Below are 21,126 nucleotides of genomic sequence, written 5' to 3' on the forward strand. Positions count from 1 at the left end.
ATTAAGAGTCACTTATGGTTTGTCTCCCTCCCAATCCCATCTTGTTTCATTTATTCTTCTTCTACCCACTTAAGCCTCCATGTTGCATCACCACTTCCTCATATCAGGGAGATCATATGATAGTTGTCTTTCTCCGCTTGACTTATTTCGCTAAGCATGATACGCTCTAGTTCCATCCATGTTGTTGCAAATGGCAAGATTTCATTTCTTTTGATGGCTGCATAGTATTCCATTGTGTATATATACCACATCTTCTTGATCCATTCATCTGTTGATGGACATCTAGGTTCTTTCCATAGTTTGGCTATTGTGGACATTGCTGCTATAAACATTCGGGTGCATGTGTCCCTTTGGATCACTACATTTGTATCTTTAGGGTAAATACCCAATAGTGCAATTGCTGGGTCATAGGGCAGTTCTATTTTCAACATTTTGAGGAACCTCCATGCTGTTTTCCAGAGTGGCTGCACCAGCTTGCATTCCCACCAACAGTGTAGGAGGGTTCCCCTTTCTCCGCATCCTCGCCAGCATCTGTCATTTCCTGACTTGTTGATTTTAGCCATTCTGACTGGTGTGAGGTGATATCTCATTGTGGTTTTGATTTGTATTTCCCTGATGCCGAGTGATATGGAGCACTTTTTCATGTGTCTGTTCGCCATCTGGATGTCTTCTTTGCAGAAATGTCTGTTCATGTCTTCTGCCCATTTCTTGATTGGATTATTTGTTCTTTGGGTGTTGAGTTTGCTAAGTTCTTTATAGATTCTGGACACTAGTCCTTTATCTGATATGTCGTTTGCAAATATCTTCTCCCATTCTGTCAGTTGTCTTTTGATTTTGTTAACTGTTTCCTTTGCTGTGCAAAAGCTTTTGATCTTGATGAAATCCCAGTAGTTCATTTTTGCCCTTGCTTCCCTTGCCTTTTGCGTTGTTCCTAGGAAGATGTTGCTGCGGCAGAGGTCGAAGAGGTTGCTGCCCGTGTTCTCCTCAAGGATTTTGATGGATTCCTTTCGTACATTGAGGTCCTTCATCCATTTTGAGTCTATTTTTGTGTGTGGTGTAAGGGAATGGTCCAATTTCATTTTTCTGCATGTGGCTGTCCAATTTTCCCAGCACCATTTATTGAAAAGGCTGTCTTTTTTCCATTGGACATTCTTTCCTGCTTTGTCGAAGATTAGTTGACCATAGATTTGAGGGTCTATTTCTGGGCTCTCTATTCTGTTCCATTGATCTATGTGTCTGTTTTTGTGCCAGTACCATGCTGTCTTGATGATGACAGCTTTGTAATAGAGCTTGAAGTCCGGAATTGTGATGCCACCAACGTTGGCTTTCTTTTTCAATATCCCTTTGGCTATTCGAGGTCTTTTCTGGTTCCATATAAATTTTAGAATTATTTGTTCCATTTCTTTGAAAAAGATGGATGGTACTTTGATAGGAATTGCATTAAATGTGTAGATTGCTTTAGGTAGCATAGACATTTTCACAATATTTATTCTTCCAATCCAGGAGCATGGAACATTTTTCCATTTCTTTGTGTCTTCCTCAATTTCTTTCATGAGTACTTTATAGTTTTCTGAGTATAGATTCTGTGTCTCTTTGGTTAGGTTTATTCCTAGGTATCTTATGGTTTTGAGTGCAATTGTAAATGGGATTGACTCCTTAATTTCCCTTTCTTCTGTCTTGCTGTTGGTGTAGAGAAATGCAACTGATTTCTGTGCATTGATTTTATATCCTGACACTTTACTGAATTCCTGTATAAGTTCTAGCAGTTTTGGAGTGGAGTCTTTTGGGTTTTCCACATATAGTATCATATCATCTGCGAAGAGTGATAATTTGACTTCTTCTTTGCCGATTTGGATGCCTTTAATTTCCTTTTGTTGTCTGATTGCTGAGGCTAGGACCTCTAGTACGATGTTGAATAGCAGTGGTGATAATGGACATCCCTGCCGTGTTCCTGACCTTAGCGGAAAAGCTTTCAGTTTTTCTCCATTGAGAATGATATTTGCGGTGGGTTTTTCATAGATGGCTTTGATGATATTGAGGTATGTGCCCTCTATCCCTACACTTTGAAGAGTTTTGATCAGGAAGGGATGTTGTACTTTGTCAAATGCTTTTTCAGCATCTATTGAGAGTATCATATGGTTCTTGTTCTTTCTTTTATTGATGTGTTGTATCACATTGACTGATTTGCGGATGTTGAACCAACCTTGCAGCCCTGGAATAAATCCCACTTGGTCGTGGTGAATAATCTTTTTAATGTACTGTTGAATCCTATTGGCTAGTATTTTGTTGAGTATTTTCGCATCTGTGTTCATCAAGGATATCGGTCTATAGCTCTCTTTTTTGGTGGGATCCTTGTCTGGTTTTGGGATCAAGGTGATGCTGGCCTCATAAAATGAGTTTGGAAGTTTTCCTTCCATTTCTATTTTTTGGAACAGTTTCAGGAGAATAGGAATTAGTTCTTCTTTAAATGTTTGGTAGAATTCCCCCGGGAAGCCGTCTGGCCCTGGGCTTTTGTTTGTTTGGAGATTTTTAATGACTGTTTCAATCTCCTTACTGGTTATGGGTCTGTTCAGGCTTTCTATTTCTTCCTGGTTCAGTTGTGGTAGTTTATATGTTTCTAGGAATGCATCCATTTCTTCCAGATTGTCAAATTTATTGCCGTAGAGTTGCTCATAGTATGTTCTTATAATAGTTTGTATTTCTTTGGTGTTAGTTGTGATCTCTCCTCTTTCATTCATGATTTTATTTATTTGGGTCCTTTCTCTTTTCTTTTTGATAAGTCGGGCCAGGGGTATTAATTTGTTCTTCTGCTTTTTCCATCCTGCTGTTTATTCCATCTCATTTTGTTTATTTAGCCCTTTATCTCTGCTATGTTTTTCCATATTTCTGTGTTAAGGGTCTCACTGATACCTTCCATTATTTTCTCAAGTCCAGTATCTTTGTGATTATTCCCTTAAATTCTCTATCAGGCATGTTACTTATTTCTGTTTCACTTAGGTCTCTGGCCATGGCCTTGTCCTCATCTCTTATTTGGGACAAACTCTTCTGTCTTCTCATTTTGTCTAAGTCTCTGTATTAGGGAAGGCAGCTAGATCCCCTCTTCTTGAGCATAATGGCCTCATGAAGAACAGTCTTATAATGCCCTGAAGTGTAGTGTCTTATGTATCTCCAGTGCATGCCACATGTGCTCTACTGCTGGGTTCTGACTGCTTTATCCTCAGGCCAGTTGTCTGCAGAGGATCCCTTTGCCTGTTATGGGAACTGTTTGGTCCCTGGCCCAAATGTGAATTTTAATTAGGTGTGCTCTAGTCTGCAGCAGCCATGATTTGTTTTTTCTCCTAAACCATATCTCCACACTCCCTGTCTTCTTCAATGCAGCCTGTTCTCTATCTTTAGTTGTGGAGTTTGTTCTACCAACTTCAGGTCAATTTCTGGGGGTATTTACAATGATTTGCTCTCTAGTTGTATTCATCTGATGAGGTGAGACTAGGTTCCTCATAGTCTGCTTCCATCTTTCCTTCTCTCTCTACTTAATGTCTCTGAGCTTCACTTTTCTCATCTTGAAAATGTAGAGAATGGTATAATGTCCTTTACTCACAGCAAGCTCCTATACTCACTACCTTAGTTTCCTCATCTGCGAAACACAGATTTATACAGTTGTTGATGAGGGATTAAAGAGTGAATACATGCAAAGCAATTAAAAAATGTCTGGCATATAATAACACTCAGTAAATACTAACAAATACTTTAATTTGAAGAGAACAAAAACTGCAAGTCCACAAATAGAAAAGCAACCACATTTTTGAAGGTAAGAGTTGCAAAGAATTGACTTGGGGGCAATATAACTGCCAGTATTATGGTGGGGAGGGAGCCCTGCTTATGGAGGCTACCACCAAAGGCTATATGCAGCAGAGCATAAAATCTGAAATTTTAGAAGTCTTCTACCATGGAGGATATGTCTGGCTTAACGGTGCTCAAGTGTTAAAGCAGAGCAGAATCCCAGCAGTTACAGCATGGCCTGAGGATCCTTTGGGTCACAAGAAGAATGGGTGGTACTAATATGCTGTTCCCAGACATAAGAATGGGGATGCCAGCTTAGAGCAACAAGTCTTGGTGCTGGCTTTCTGCTCTGTTCTGTCTTAAACTGAACTGCTGTGCAGTCACATGACTGCCTTTCTAGGATGGACTGGCAAATTGCAAAAGCATGGCAAGACAGTCCCCCAGAGGATCACTGTGGGTCCAGACCATGGCAGTCTCTAAAATTTCAAGTTTTGAAACTCAGTCACATGCTTGAGAAAAAAGCTTGGACACAGTCAGGGTGAACACAGAGTTCTGACAGAAACCAGGAACATAAAAGGAGTGATTGGTTGCTCTTCTGTGAGGGCTCTGTGAAGAGTGGAGAGCACGAACTCTCAGGACCGGGGCTAGAGAGTTGGGCACTGCCATTTTCATCCTGCTCATCAGTGTTGAAAGCCATCATGGAGCAAAACAGCACCACATAGTGAAGGCTGGAGGCACTTACAATAAGCCCCACTCTGCCAAGCCCTGGAGGCACATTTCTACTACAGCAAGTCCATCTAATAATCAACACAATAGGCCCTTCCCCCAGAAGAACAGTATTAACAATCACACCAAGTCTACTGATCACAGTGCTGCAAAACTTCAGCTCTAAAGGAAATAGGATCTAGCTTCCTCTTTATTTTAAATGTTTTTAATTATTATTTTCTCAGTTATTTTCTTATTTTTTATTTCCTTTATTTTTTATTTTTATATGTATATTTTTTCATTTTCTGTTATTTCATTATTGTTATTGGTTCTAGATTCTTTTAACAAGCATATTAAAACATACCCAAGATCTAGATTTTTTTTTCTTTCCTCTTGTCTTCTCTGGAAAAAATGAAGAGATAGAGAAACTCACCCCAAAAGAAAGAACAGGAAGAAGAAATGTTCAGGGATTTAATCACTACAGATATAAGTAAATGTATGAACTTGATTTAAAACAACAATTATAATGATACTAGCTAGGCTTGAAAAAAGCATCAAAGATGCTAGAGAATCTAGCAGTGATAAAAGAAATAAAACTTCATCAGGCTGAAATTAAAAATGCTATAATTGAGATACAATCTCAAATGGAAGCCAAAAAAAAAAATGAGGACGGATGAAGCAGAGGAATGAATCAGTGAAGGTAAAGTTATGGAAAAATAATGAAGCTGAAAAGAGGAGGGAAAGGAAAGTAATAAATCATGAAGGTAGGCTTAGGGAACTCAGTGACATATTAAAACAACAACGTTCATACCATAAGAGTCCCAGAAAATGAAGAAAGATGAAAAGTGGCAGAAATTTTACTGAAGAAAATTATAGCTGACTTCCCTAATCTGGGAAAGAACACACACATCAAAATTCAAGTAGCACAGAAAATCAAAAAAAAAAAAAGAAGCACAGAAAACCCCCCATTAAATTCAACAAAAGCTAACCATTGCAAGGCATATCAGAGTCAAATGAACAAAATACACAGCAAAGGTAAGAATCCCAAAAGCAGAAAGGGAAAAAAAAAGTCCTTAACCTACAAAGGAAGAAAGATAGGATTCACAGCAAATATGTCCATAAAAACTTGTCAGGCCAGAAGAAAGTGGTGTGATATATTCAACATGTTATATAGGAAAAATATGCAGCCAAGATTTCTTTATCCATCAAGGCTATCATTCAGAATACAGAAGAGAGAAAGACTATTCCAGACAAACAAAAACTAAAGGAGTTTATGACCACTAAGCCAACCTTGCAAGAAATTATAACGGGGACTATCTGAGTGAAGAAAAGAAATACTAAAAGCAACAAAGACTATAAAGGACCTGAGAACATTTGCTGGAAACACTAACCTTACAGGTAATACAATGGCACTAAATTCATATATTTCAATAATCACTCTGAAAGTAAATGAACTAAATGTCCCTAATCAAAAGACATAGGGTATCAGAATGGATTAAAAAAAATATAAGATCCATCTATATGCTACATAAAAGAGACTCATTTTAGTACTAAAGGCAGCTGCAGACTGAAAGTGAGAGGCTAGAGAATGATCTATCATTCTAATGGATGTCAAAAGAAAACTGGAGTACTCATACTAACATCAGATGAACTAGATTTTAAAATAAAGACTGTAACAAGAGATGAAAAAAAGGCATTATATCATAATGAAGGGTTCTATCCATCAAGAAGATCTAACAATTGTAAATATTTATGCATCTATTTTGGAGCACCCAAATACATAAAAATTAATAAGAAACATGAAAGAATTAATTGATAATAGTACAATGATAGTAGGATCTTTAACACCCCACTTACATCAACAGATAGATCATCTAAGCAAAAATTTAACAAGGAAACAATGGCTTTATTTTTTTTAAAGGTTTTATTTATTTATTTGACAGACAGAGATCACAAGTAGGCAGAGCAAGAGAGAGAGGAGGACGCAGGCTCCCTGCCGAGCAGAGAGCCCAGTGCGGGGCTCGATCCCAGAACCCTGGGATCACTACCTGAGCTGAAGGCAGAGGCCTTAACCCACTGAGCCACCCAGGCACCCCAGAAACAATGGCTTTAAATGCCACACTGGAAGAGACAGATTTAACAGGTATATTTAGAACATTCCATCCTAAAACAGCAGAATACACATTCTTTTCAAGTGCACATGGAACATTCTCCAGAATAGGTCACATATTGGTTCACAAAATAAGCCTCAACAAATTCAAAAAGACCAAAGTAATACCATGCATCTTTTCTGATCACAATGCTATGAAACTAGAAGTCAAGCACAAGAAAAAAATCTGGAGAGACCACAAATACATGGAGGTTAAAGAACATCCTACAGAAGAATGAGAGAGTAAACGAGGACATTACAGAAGAAATTTTAAAAAATACATGGAAGCAAGTGAAAATGCAAACATGGGAGTCCAAAACCTTTGGGATGCAGCAGAGGCTGTCAGTCTGAAGAAGGAAGTATATTGCAATACAAGCCTCAAGAAGTAAGAAAACTCTCATATACACAACATACCTTTACACCCAAAGGAGCTAGAAAATGAACAGTAAATAAAGGCTAAAGTCAGCACAAAACGGAAACAAAGATTAGAGCAGAAATAAATAATACAGGAATAATAAAAAAAAACAGTAGAACAGATCAATGAAATGAAGAGCTAGTTCTTCAAACGAATTAATAAAATTAATAAACCCCTAGCCAGACATATCAAAAAGAAAAGAGAAAGGACCAAAATGTAAAATCATGAATGAAACCAGAGAGATCACAACCAACACCACAGAAATACAAAAAATATAAGAGAATACTATGAAAAATTATATGCCACCAAACTGGTAAATCTGCAAGAAATGGATGAATTCCTAGAAATGTACCAACTATCAAAACCAAAACAGCAAGAAATAGAAATTCAAACATACCAAGCACTAGCAAAGAAACTAACCAAAGTCTCCTGGAGGGGGGCAAGTTGGTGGCTGAGTAGAGGACTTCAGTTCATCTGGTCCCTCCAATTTAGCTGGAGAACAATCAAACTATTCTGAATACACATTAATTCAATTTAAGATATGAGATTTATTTGGATCTCCACAAGCAAGAAAACTACTACTTTTTGCAAGGTAGGAGGTGCAGAACTTTGTATCTTCAGGGGAAATATCCAAAGATAAGTGGAGGGGAAGGGAGCATCCATAAGCCGGTTGCCATAAAGTGATATAACCCCGGAGCAAAAAAAAAAAAAAAAAAAAAAAATTAGCACCCTTGGAAATCTACTGTAGTGAGAGGCATCTCCTACTGAAAAGGGCACATGGGGCAAATAGGGCAGAATTCTAGGGGGATCATTGTGCCCTCAGGATTCCAGGAGATTCAGAAAGAACAGGGGAGCCTGAACCAATAGAATCCCCAAGCAGTGGAGCGGGGAGACTGATTACGGTCAGTGAGTCCAGAGGGGACATCCAGCTCTGGGCACCACGTACCACGAGCAGAGACAGTAGGGAGACAGCCCTCTGCCTGACCACCCTGAAAAGGACTAGAAGGTGTGGGCTGTCTAAGATCCTAAGGGAGATATAGAATGGCTTGTGCCCATGACAGGGACAGCTCTCAGGGTGGTGTGGCCCACGAAGAGATATGCTGGGGTGGCACCCAGCAGGACCTAGAAGCTGTGGAAGAGGGTACACATGTGCAAGCCCACAGCCACTGGCAGTTGTGGAGTCACAAGGCACAGAGATGTTCATGGGTCCCCGTGACACCCCTGGGAGAGGTGGGCAAGGATTGCTAGAGTTTGTGGAGTTTGGTACATGCAGAGATGGACATAGATTGACCTGGAAGGCTTGTTGATTGGGGGTGGGGGCAGGGACTGTGACATTGTGACTGACTTTGGGCTGGAGAGTCCTGCATGGTGATGTTTGCTCTGACTCACTAAAGAGAAGCAGAAAGATGCCAGGGGAAAAAAGCTGCCAGCCAAACAGCTCACATTAAGCCTACCCCCACCCCTGACAAGGGGTGGGGAAACTCCACCCAGACAAAGATGACAAAGAAGCCAAGCAGCAGGCCCCTCCCCCAGAGGGACAGACTGCAAGAACAGGTGAATGATAAGCTTATTTCTTAATAAGCTGTAAGATTGTATAATAAGCTGTAAGACCTGTAAGTCTCCAGCACCAGGGAAAAATAATATAGAGTGCTCCAGATGTTCTCTCACGACTTGTTTATACTTCAGGCTAAAATTTTACATTCCTTTTTTAGTTTCTTTTCTTATTTTTTTTAAACCCTGCCCCATTTCAAATAGATTATTTCCCAGTGTATTTTTTAAAAATAGTTTCCTTTTCTCTTTATTTTCTTTTAATTTTATTTTTTCAGTGTTCCAAGATTCATTGTTTATGCACCACAGCCAGTGCTACATTCAATGTATGCCCTCCTTAATACCCACCACCAGACACTCCCAACCACCTCCCTCCCTCCCTTCCAAAACCCTCAGTTTGTTGCTCAGAGACCACAGTCTCTCATGGTTTGTCTCCCCCTCCGATTTCCCCCAACTCACTTATCCTCTCCTTCACCCAATGTTCTCTGTGTTATTGTTTATGCTCCACAAGTGAAACCATATGATAATCGACTCTCTCTGCTTGACTTATTTCACTCAGCATAATCTCTTCTAGTCCCGTCCATGTTGATACAAAAGGGTATTCATCCTTTCTGATAGAGGCATAAAATTCCATTGTATATATGGACCATCCCTTCTTTATCCATTCGTCTGTTGAAGGGCATCTTGGCTCTTTCCACAGTTTGGCAACTGTGGCCATTGCTGCTATGAACAGTGGGGTATGGATGACCCTTCTGTTCACTACATCTGAATCTTTGGGGGTAAATACCCAGCAGTGCAATCGCAACATATCTTTTTAAGTGACTTCTTAACTTTTTTTTTCACATATATGTTTTTTAGATTTATGCCCCATACTAGCCCATTATTCACTCTTACTCAGTTTAATCTTGATACATATCTAAGTTCTTATTTCTTTGCAATTTTGAGATATAGTATGCTCTAACACAGAGACCAAAAGTGAAGCAGGAACAGGCAGATCACCTTGCTGTGTCCAGCCTGAGAGATTATAATCTGCCTCTCCTTCCCTCTTTTTTTTTTCTCTTTTCTTTTTTCTTTCTTTTTTATTGTTTTGGATCATCTTGGATTTGGCGCTGTATCTGTGGTAGCTACTGACCACTTTGTATTTTTTGTAAAGTGCATTATGCTTGGATGCTAGTTGATATTTTGGATTCTGTACATTCCCTCAACCATCCCTCAATGAAATGATTAAGAGGAGGAACTCCCAACAAAGGAAAGAACCAGAGACAATGTCTTCTACCACAGGTCTAATGCATATAGATATAAGTAAGATGTCAGAGATAGACTTCAGGGTAGCAATCATGAAGTCAATAGCTAGGCTTAAGAAAAGCATTAGTAACAATATAGAATCTCTAAGGGCAGAAATGAAATCTAATCAGACTGAACTTTAAAATGTTGTGAATGAGATGCAGTCTAAATTAGATACTCTCACAGCCAGAGTAAATGATGAAGAACAAATTAGTGCCTTGAAGATAAGCTGATAGAAAGGAAGGAAGCTGAGGAAGATAGGAATAGACAGCTAGTAGCACATGAGAACAGACTTAGAGAGATCAATGATGTCATAAAATGTTCCAATGTCAGAATTATTGGGGTTCCTGGGGGGTGGAGAGGGAGGACTAGAAGGTATATTTGTGCAAATCATAGCTGAGAATATCCCTACTCTGGGGAAGGAAATATGCATTTGTGTCCAAGAAGCAAAAGAGACCAATCCCAAAATCAATAAAAATAGATCAACACCCCAACATATAACAGTAAAACTTTCAAATCTTAGAGTCAAGGAAGCTATCCCAAGAGCAGCTAGGGGGAAGAGATTTCTTACATACAGAGGAAGGAACATCAGAACAACATTGGACCTATCCACAGAGACCTGGCAAGCCAGAAAGAGCTGGCAAGACACATCCAGGGCACTAAATGAGAATATGCAGCCAAGAATATTTTATCCAGGGGTACCCAGGTGGCTCAGTGGGTTAAAGCCTCTGCCTTCAGCTTGGGTCATGATCCCAGGGTCCTGGGATCAAGCCCTGCATCAAGCTCTCTGCTCAGCAGGTAGCCTGATTCCTCCTCTCTCTCTTCCTGCTTCTCTGCCTACTTGTGATCTCTGTCTGTCAAACAAATAAATAAAATCTTTAAAAATATATTTTATCTAGCAAGACTTTCTGAATGACACCCAACCATGGACAGAAGATACAGAGCTTCCAGGAGCAGCAGAAACTGAAAGAATATGTGACCACTGAGCCACACCTGCAAGAAACACTAAGGGGGATTCTAAAAAAGAAGGAAGACCCCAAGAGTAATATTGATGAGAAATTAACAGACAATTTATAGAAACAGGAACTTTACATGCAATATAATGGCACTAAATTCATATCTTTCAATAATTACTCTCAATGTAGATGGACTGAATAGTCTCATCAAATGGCACACGCTTTTAGATTGGATAAAAAAGCAGGACCCATCCACATGCTGTCTACAAGAGACTCATTTTGAACCCAAAGAGACCTCTAGATTGAAAGTGAGGGGATAGAGAACAAATTTTCATGACAACAGACCTTAAATGAGAGCCAAGATAGCAACTTTCCTATCAGACATATTAGATTTTAACCCAAAGACTGTAGTAAGTGATATAGAGGAACACCATATCATACCTAAAGGATCTATCCAAAAGAAAGTCTAACAACCATAAATATCTATACCCCCAATATGGGAGCAAACAATTACATAAATCAACTAAACACCAAAATTTAAAAAGCTACTGAAAATAATACATTAGCAGTAGGAGACTTCAGCACTTCACTCACAACAATGGAAAGATAGTCTAAGCAGAAGATCAACAAAGAAATGAGAGCTTTGAATGACACATTGAACCAGATGGACTTTGTAAATATATAAAGAACATTCCATCCTTAAAAAAAAAAATACAGAATACTCATTCTTCTCGAGTACACACAGAACTTTCTCCAGAATAGATCACATACTGGGTCACAAATCAGGTCTGAACCTGTACCAAAATACTGAGATGATTCCATGCATATTTTCAGACCATAATGCACTGAAACACGAACTCAACCACAGGGAAAAATTTGGAAGGGATGCAAACACTTGGAGGTTAAAAAGCATCCTGCTAAAGAATAAATGGGTCAACCAGGGAATTAAGCAGGAACTTAAGCAAATCATGAAAACCAATGAAAATGAAAACACATCAGTTCAGAACCTATGCTCAGAACCTATGCTCCTCAGAACCTATGCTCCTGTACTTCCTTGTAGGGAAGTACAGAACCATCCAAGCCTCTCTCAAAAAGTTAGAAAAATCAAATGCACAAGCTAACCTTACACCTAAAGGATCTGGAGAAAGTACAGCAAATACAGCCTAAACCAAGCAGGAGAATAGAAATAATAAAGATTATAGCAGAAATCAATGAAATAGAAACTAGAAGAACAATAGAACAGATCAATAAAACTTGAAGCTAGTTCTTGAAATAATTAAGAAGATTGATAAGCCTCTGGCCAGACTTATCCAAAAGAAAAGAGAAAGGACTCAAATTAACAAAATCTTGAATGAAAGGGGAGAAATCACAACCAATACCAAGGAAAAATAGACAATTACTAGAAGTTATTACCAGCAGCTATATGCCAACAAACTAGGACATCTGGAAGAAATGGATGCATTCCTGGAAACTTATAAACTACCAAGACTGAACTAGGAAGAAATAGACAATCTGAACAGACCAATAACCAGTAACAAAATTGAAGCAGTGATCAGAAACCTCCAAAAAATATAAGAGTCCAGGGCTAGATAGCTTCCCAGAGGAATTCTACCAAACATTTAAAGAATAAATCACACCTATTCTACTGAAGCTGTTCCAAAACATAGAAATGGAAGGAGAACTTCCAAACTCATTCTATGAGGCCAGCATTGCCCTAATCTCAAAACCAGACAAAGACCCCATAAAAAAGGAGAATTACAGACCAATATCCCTGAAGAATATGGATATCAAAATTCTCACCAAGACCCTAGCCAATAGCATCCAACAGAATGTTAAAAAGATTATTCACCACAACCAGGTGGGCTTTATTCCTGGGATGCAAGGGTGGTACAACATTCACAAATCAATCATTGTGATACATTAACAAAAGAACAGATAAGAACCATATGATCGTCTAAATTGATGCAGAAAAGGCATTTGACATAATACAGCATCCTTTCCTGATTAAAACTATCCACAGTGTAGGGAAATAGGGAACATACCTCAATATCATAAAAACTATCTACGAACAGCCTGCAGTGAATATCATTCTCAATGAGGAAAAACTGAAAGCTTTTCCCTTAAAGTCAGGAACATGACAGGGATGACCATTCTCCCCACTACTGTTCAACATAGTCCTAGAAGTCCTAGCCTCAGCAATCAGACAACAAAAAGAAATAAAAGGCATTCAAACTGGCAAAGAAGTCAAACTCTCACTCTTCACAGATGACATGATACTGTATGTTGAAAACCCATAAGACTCTACCCCAAAATTGCTAGAACGCATGCAGTAATTCGGCAATGAGGCAGGGTACAAAATGAATGCACAGAAATCAGTTGCATTTCTATATACTGACAATGTAACTGAGGAAAGAGAAATTAAGGAATTTCTCCCATTTATAATTGCACCAGCTAGTGCAATACCTAAGAATAAATGTAACCAAAGTGATAATAGATCTGTGGTATAAAAACTATAGAGCACTAATGAGAGAAACTGAGGAAGACACAAAGAAATGGAAAAACATATCATGCTCATGGATTGGAAGAAAAAATATTGTTAAAATGTCTATCCTGCCCAGACCAATGTACACCGAGGGAAAGAAAACAAAGTTTTCTTGGTTGAAAAAGAAAACCAAAGCCAGTAGCATCACAATGCCAGACTTCAAGCTGTATTACAAAGCTGTAATAATCAAGACAGGATGGTACTGGCACAAATACAGATACATAGCTCAATGGAACAGAATAGAGAGCCCAGAAATCGACCCTCAACTCTGTGGTCAACTAATCTTCAAAAAAGCAGGAAAGAATATCCAGTGAAAAATTCTCTTCACTAAATGGTGCTGGGAAAATTAGACAGCCACATGTAGAAGAATGAAACTGGACAATTTTCTTACAACATGCAGAAAAATAAACTCAAAATGGGTGAAAGACCTAAATGTGAGACAGGTATCCATCAAAATCCTGGAGAGTACACAGGCAGTAACCTCTTCAACCTTGTTCACAACAACTCTTGCTAGACACATCACCAATGGTAAGGGAAACAAAAATGAACTATTGGGACTTCATGAAGATAAAAAGTTTCTGCATAGTAAAAGAAACAGTCAACAAAACTAAAAGGCAACCGATGGAATGGGAGAAGATATTTGCAAATGATATGTCAGATAAAGGGCTAGTATCCAAGATCTATAAAGAACTTATCAAATTCAACACCTAAAAGACAAAGAATCCCAGTAAAGAAATGTGCAGAAGACATGAATAAACATTTTTCAAGTGTTTTCATGTGTCTGTTAGTCATCTGGGTGACTAACAGACACATGAAAAAATGTTCATCATCATCAGTCATCGGGGAAATACAAATCAAAACCACAATGAGATACCACTTCACATCTGTCAGAATGGCTAAAATTAACAACACAAGAAATAATAGGTGTTGGAAAGAATGCAGAGAAACTGGAACCATCTTGCACTGTTGGTGCAAATGGAAACTAGTGCATTCACTCTGGAGAACATTATGGAGTTTCCTCAAAAACTAATGATGTACTATATGTTGGCTAATTGAATTTAAATTAAAAAAATAAAGAGAAAAAAAACTAAAAATAGAACTACTCTATGACCCAGCAATTGCATTACTAGGTATTTACCCAAAAGATAAATAAATACAAATTTTATGGGGTACATAGACCTGAATGTTTGTAAAATCATTATCAGGAATAGCTAAGCTATGGAGAGAACCCAAATAGCCTTCAAATAATGAATAGATAACAAAGTTGTGTGTGTGTGTGTGTGTGTGTGTGTGTGTGTGTGATGGAATATTACTCAGCCATAAAAAAGAATGAAATCTTGCCATTTGCAGTATAGTGGATGGAGTTAGAGTGTATTATGCTAAGTGAAATAAGTCAGTCAGTAAAAGACAAATACAATATGATTTCACTCATGTGTGGAATGAAATCAGATGACCATATGGGATGAGGAAAAACAAACAAACCGACAGAAGGAAATAGTCTGTAAGTCCCTTAATGAAAAGGAACAAACTGAGGGTTGATGGAGGGAGCTGGGTCAGGGATGGGCTAGATTGGTGATGAGTAGTGAATAGGGCACTTGTGATGAGCATTAGGTATTGTATAAAAGTAAAGAATCACTGAATTCTACTCTGAAACAAATATTGTGCTGTATGTTAAGTAAAATTTAAATAAAAATTGAAAATAAAATATAATAAACGTAATAAAATGTGAAGAATTGTTTATAGTAAAGTTAGGGGGCATAATAAATGGAGATTCTACCTATTCAAGGCTCCCTACTGCCCCCTACATCATTCTGAAGGAGCTCACATCTAAAAGGTAAATGAAGGCCATGAGTTATTTGTGTATTTTTTAAATAAGATTTTGTATATTAAATGTCAGGAGATGAGTCCTGGTTCCCACCTCTCCAACAAAAGTGTCCTCCTACCAGTGGTTGCCACTGCATTGTCAAGTGTTTCCATGTAACTGTTCCTATTTGTAGGAGGTTCTGAGGCATAGTGATGCCCCACCATCCCTAGCAGCTTCTCAGAAAGGAAAGTGGCACCCAGTCTCAATTTCCATCATACACACATATGCCCAGTTTACAAAGTACAATACTATTCACTTAAACAGGAGTTGTAATTCTCCAGATCCTGACAACCTGCCCTTACAGGCTCATATTATTACATATAAGCGCCCTTTTATCCCCATTATATGGTTTATACCTCATAACAGCCCAAGAAGGCTCTCAAGGGCTGAGGGGTAATCATTCCTATTTTACAGAAGATAAACACTCTGCTTCTCAGAGGGACAGTAACTTACCCTAGCTCTCACACCTTCCTGGGAGAATGGAAAGTACAAAGGATTAAGAGTCATAAGACCAAGTTCTTAGGAAAGTACTTTTGGAATTTTGTCCTTCCAGGGCCATGCTTAGAACCCAAACTTCCTGTCCTCCAGACCATAACTCTTGCTGCACTGATGACAGAGAAGGAAACAGCAAATAAGGACCAAGAGAAAATTATACCTCCAAGAATAACTGCAAATTACATTTAAATAGAACTTCATAACTTCTTAAGTATTACAACCTTTTTTTTTAAGATTTTATTTATTTATCTGACAGAGATCACAGGTAGGCAGAGAGGCAGGCAGAGAGACAGGAAGGGAAGCGGGCTCCCTGCTGAGCAGAGAGCCCGATGCGGGGCTCCATCCCAGGACCCTGGGATCATGACCTGAGCTGAAGGCAGAGGCTTTAACCCACTGAGCCACCCAGGGACCCAGGCACCCATTAAGTATTACAACCTTTTATGGCATTTCAACTTCATGGCAACCTTCAGAGAGAAGTACAGCAGGAAATAGGAATTTAAAATTTTAACCATCCACACACATAGTTATTCCTCTTTCCTGTTGTATTTTTTCTCATTAGCACATAGAACTAACATAGTAAGTACTATTTAATCATTTGCTTATCATGTGTTTTCCCTACAGAAATCTATTCCATAAGGACAGGATTTTTGTTTGCTTTGTTCACCATTCAGTGCCTGGAACAGTGCCGGGTACATAGCAGATGCTCAATAAATGTTATTGAATAAATGAATGAATAAATGTGTATGTGGTGTGTACGGGGGGTGTGTAGAAAGAGAGAGACAGGGACAAGGAGAGACAGAGAGAATGAAAGAGAGAAAATGGCCTATTTTGCATATGAGCAAACTAATATCCAGAGAAGTTAGTTTTTCCCAGGAAGGACTTCTGAAGTTCACCATTTCACCATTTCCGTCTATTCCCCTCACCTTACTGCCTAGCTGGTTCAGGGACATCTTGCCTCCCCAAGGGAACATTTACTACAAATGCCTTTCCTAGGCCAGCTCCAGGCATGGTGGCCACAGGTAGCCTGGGGTTCACTACTTCATCAGCACATTTTTCCATTCCACAAATATTCAGAGTGTTTGCTATATGCAGAAAAGGTGCTCTGTCAGGCCTCATTGCCCTTTACACACCCCAAAACTCACAAATACTCAAAAGGTTTCCCTGAGTTTTCACCATCCCTGGACTATATAGTGGTGAGGGAGAAAGGAGAAAAAGTTATTTGAATTCTCGGTATGTGGCCTGAGAGTCCCACAGAATTGTGTCTGCCTCATAGGATATTTGGAAAAAGTTAGATACACGTGCAAAAGACTTTGAAAAGTGCCTGGCACAAAATAAATGCTGGCCTGGTAAACATCAGCTATTTTTCTCAAGCCTTATTGCATTCATGATCCTATCACTTGTACCCCTCACCTCTGGAATGAAGGATGCCAGGTAAACATCCACTTCTGGCAAGTGAGGAGACTAATGCTTGAAGAGTTACTATAAAGTTACAGACCTATTTCTCATCCTGGCTCTATTGGAGATAGGTGAGTGGAAAAGATACTTCATCTCTCCCAGGTTTAGTTTCCCCAACTTTAAAGTACAAACACTGTTGTGAGACTTATATCAATTCATATGTGTGAAGGTGCTTTGAAAATGCAAAACACCAAAGAAATGTGAGAAATTATTATTGTATTAAAATAATAAAGGTTATCATCAACTGAGCCCTTGCTATGTGAAAGACACTGTAGCAAGTGCTTTACATGGATTAAGTCATTTCATCCTCACATAGTACCAATAACCAACTTTCATAGATAAGGTACTGTGGTTAATTTTATGTGTCAACTTGAGTGGGCCTTGATGCCCAGATGTTTGGTCAAACGTTATTCTGAATATTTCTATGAAGGTATTTTTGATGAAATTAACACTTAATCAGTGGACTTCAAATAAAATAATATTCCATAATCTGAGTGGGGCTAGTCTAATCAGTTGAAGGCTTTAATAGAGCAAAGACTGAACTCCCCTAAGCAAGAAAGAATTCTGCCAGCAGACTGCCTTTGGACTCAGACTGCAACTCTTAGCTTTGCTGGCCTACCCCCGCAGGTTTTGGACATGTACCTCTATATTCACATGAACAAATTCCTTAAAATCTCACTCCCTCTTCCTCTAAACACACACACATGCACATGCACACCCTGTTGCTACTGTTTCTCTGGAGAACGCGGACTAATACAAAAGGAAACTGAAGATTAGAATGGTTAAATCCCTTGCCCACGGGGCGCCTGGGTGGCTCAGTGGGTTAAGCCTCTGCCTTCGGCTCAGGTCATGATCCCAGGGGCCTGGGATCGAGTCCCGCATTGGGCTCTCTGCTCAGCAGGGAGCCTGCTTCTCCTCATCTCTCTCTCAGTCTGTCTCTCTGCCTATTTGTGATCTCTCTCTCTGTCAAATAAATAAATAAAATCTTTAAAAAAAATAAAAATAAAAAAAATAAATCCCTTGCCCACAATTACATGGCTAGTCAATGGCGGAACCAGAAGCTTAAGGATCATCCTCCTTGTTTCCTTCCTGTCCTACACCTCTTTCAATCAATCCAGCAGCAATTACCATTGATTCTATCTCCAGAATTGATGTTAAATTTGCCCTCTCTCCCCAACTTCACTGACTTCATTTCTGCAGCAATCTGTTCATTGGGCTTGCCATCCCCACTGTTGTCCTCCTCAATCCACTTTCTATAGAGTTTGTAAAAGTCAGCTTCTCAGATTAATGTCAACCCAATAATTTCACCACTTCAAATGTTTCCTATTGTACTTAGAATAAATAGCCCTTGCCAGTGTCCAGCACTGTCACATACTCCAAGCTTATTAACTCAATCCCCATAACACTATGGGTAGTACCATTATTAACTCCATTTTTGAGAGGGTATATCTGAGGCACAGAAAGTTTAGAGAACATGCTCGTGGACAAAACTAAGTAGCGGAATCAAAATTTGAACCTTGGCAGTCTAGTTCCAGAGTATGTGCTATTATCCATGGAACCATGCTATCTTTGAGGATAGCTGATACACACCCTCCCTGGGCCTACAAGGCCCTGTGTGAGCTGGTCCCTGCCTGACTCTCTACCATTCTATCATGCCACATGTCCCTCTCTCCTTGTGCTCCAATCATACTGGCCTTCTTTCTATCCCTCAAGAATAGTAGATTATTTCAACCTCAAGGACTTCGTACATGCTATTCCTGCTGCCTCCCCCAAACTCCCCACAAACCTCATTGTCTGTTTTTTCTTTTTAATCCAGTTATTGGGATCTTTCCCAGAATCTTTACATGGTTGACTCAACTTAATGTCACTTCCCTGAGACTCTTTGACAAAATGTTTCCTCATGACAATAGGGCTTCTTAGACCTAGCTGAATGCATTTATTTCTACCAACTGCCTGGTTTCCATTACTGAACAGCTTAATCACTTGCCGAACTAGTCATGTTCTAACACACACATAGACACATCAAAAAGAGCATGACGAGAAAAACGTCTCAAAGCAATGGGCTCCTAAGAAGTTCCTTTCATCATGTCATGTATTTGGGGCCTTTCTCAGTCTCTCAAGCAGAGAATTCAGGAAGCTTCAGCCTTAGGTGGGAGGATTTGTCCCTCATGAATGAAATTCTTTTTTTTTTTTAAGATGTTATTTATTTATTTGACAGAGAGTAGGCAGAGCAGCTGGCAGAGAGAGAGGGGAAGCAGGCTCCCTGCTGAGTGGAGAGCCTGATGTGGGGCTCGATCCCAGGCCCTGAGATCATGACCTGAGCCTAAGGCAGAGGCTTAACCCACTGAGCTACCCAGGCACCCCGTGAATGAAATTCTTATTGTATCTCTTAACACTCAGCAAAAAGTTAGGTCTGGTCTTCTGAGGCCTGAATTCAGGGAAGAAGAAAAGATTGTATTCTGCCCACCCAAGTGTATACCCTTCTGTCCTGTCATACTAATTACTCCTTACATGGGTGGAAAATAGCAGAGATCACACAGCCCTTTCCTGTCTACTCACTCATCTGATTCTCACAACAGACTCCGAAGATAAGCAAGGCTATGTGATGGTTAATTTTATGTATCAACTTGAGCTAGACTGGGCCACAGGGTACCCAGATATTTGGTTAAACATTATTCTGGGTGTTTCTGGATGAGATTAACATCTGAATCTATAGACTGAGTAAAGCAGAGTATCCTCTCCAATGTGGATGTGTCCCATCCAATCAATTGAATACCTGAATAAAACAAAAATGCTAAAAGGGAACTCCTCCTGCCTGACAGCTTGGGCTAGGATTGCACGCGTGCGCACGTGTGTGTGTGTGTGTGTGTACTACCTCCAGCTACCAAGGCAACTTCTCCCATTCTCTTACCTCTCCATTTGTGCAATGAAAGGAACCCTCCATCACTCAGTCTTATCATGTCATTGCCCCTTCTAACCAGGCAAAACTTTTGAGTCTGGCATTCAAGGATTCAAGGTCTTTCTTGATGTAGTCCCAGTTCATCTTGCCATAATTATTGGATCCAGCCACACCAGAGCACCCATATTGTATTTCCAGAACATACTATCATTTTCATGCCTCAGTTCTTTGTCTAATATTGTTCTATCTGCTGGGAACATTTTTTGTTTCACCTATGTCTACTCTCCACACCAGGCCAACTCCATTATCTGAAAGGCTTGACAGTACAGCTTAAATACCTATATTCTAGGAAGTCATGCCCAATCCTCTGAATCCCCTCAACCATGTATTTGCTCTACTGTACTCATATCACCGTCTTTGTACCTTCTATAGCATTTTACCCAGGCTGACTTTTATCTCTCCTACTGAATTATAAGCTCCTGAAGGCATAAAGTAATCTTTTCTTGACTATCCCATACCTCAGGTTGAGATAGTGTCCTGGAAGTAGCTGCTTGATAAACATTCATTTTCTGAAATGGCCTGTTAAAATCCATTGCAGCATTGTTTATCATGGCAAATGACTGGAGATCAATAAAGGATCCTATGAAGCCATACAAAAAGAGGCATATCTGCAGGTAATGGTATGGAATAATCTTCAAGAGTATTATTAATTGAAAAACAGGCAAGAACAGAACTGTTGAATATGCTAACTGTATAAAGAAAAGAAGTGTGTGTGTGTGTGTATATATATATATATATATATATATATATATATATACATACATAAGTAAATGTTTGAAAAGGTGTAGGATATATCTATGCAAACACCTAAGAAACATACGACAGTGGCTGTCTGTAGACCATGCAACCAAGAACCAGGGGCAGAAAAAAAAAAAGAAAAAATGTATGAAAACAATTTTTACCTCAATCCCTTCCCTGTTCTTTGAATCTTGTGCCATGTGCATATATTGCCTATTTAGGGTAAATAAGTTGTC

At 39.2% G+C, this 21,126-nt stretch overlaps 1 protein-coding gene across 2 annotated transcripts in view; it reads right to left on the reverse strand.

Annotated features, from left to right (window-relative positions):
- The window catches only part of ARHGEF9 (Cdc42 guanine nucleotide exchange factor 9), a 223,369-nt gene that overhangs the window by 194,762 nt on the left and 7,481 nt on the right, over nucleotides 1–21,126 (reverse strand). The window lies entirely within an intron of this gene.

This window comes from Mustela nigripes, chromosome X (assembly GCF_022355385.1).
Source record: "Mustela nigripes isolate SB6536 chromosome X, MUSNIG.SB6536, whole genome shotgun sequence".
NCBI lineage: Eukaryota > Metazoa > Chordata > Mammalia > Carnivora > Mustelidae > Mustela > Mustela nigripes.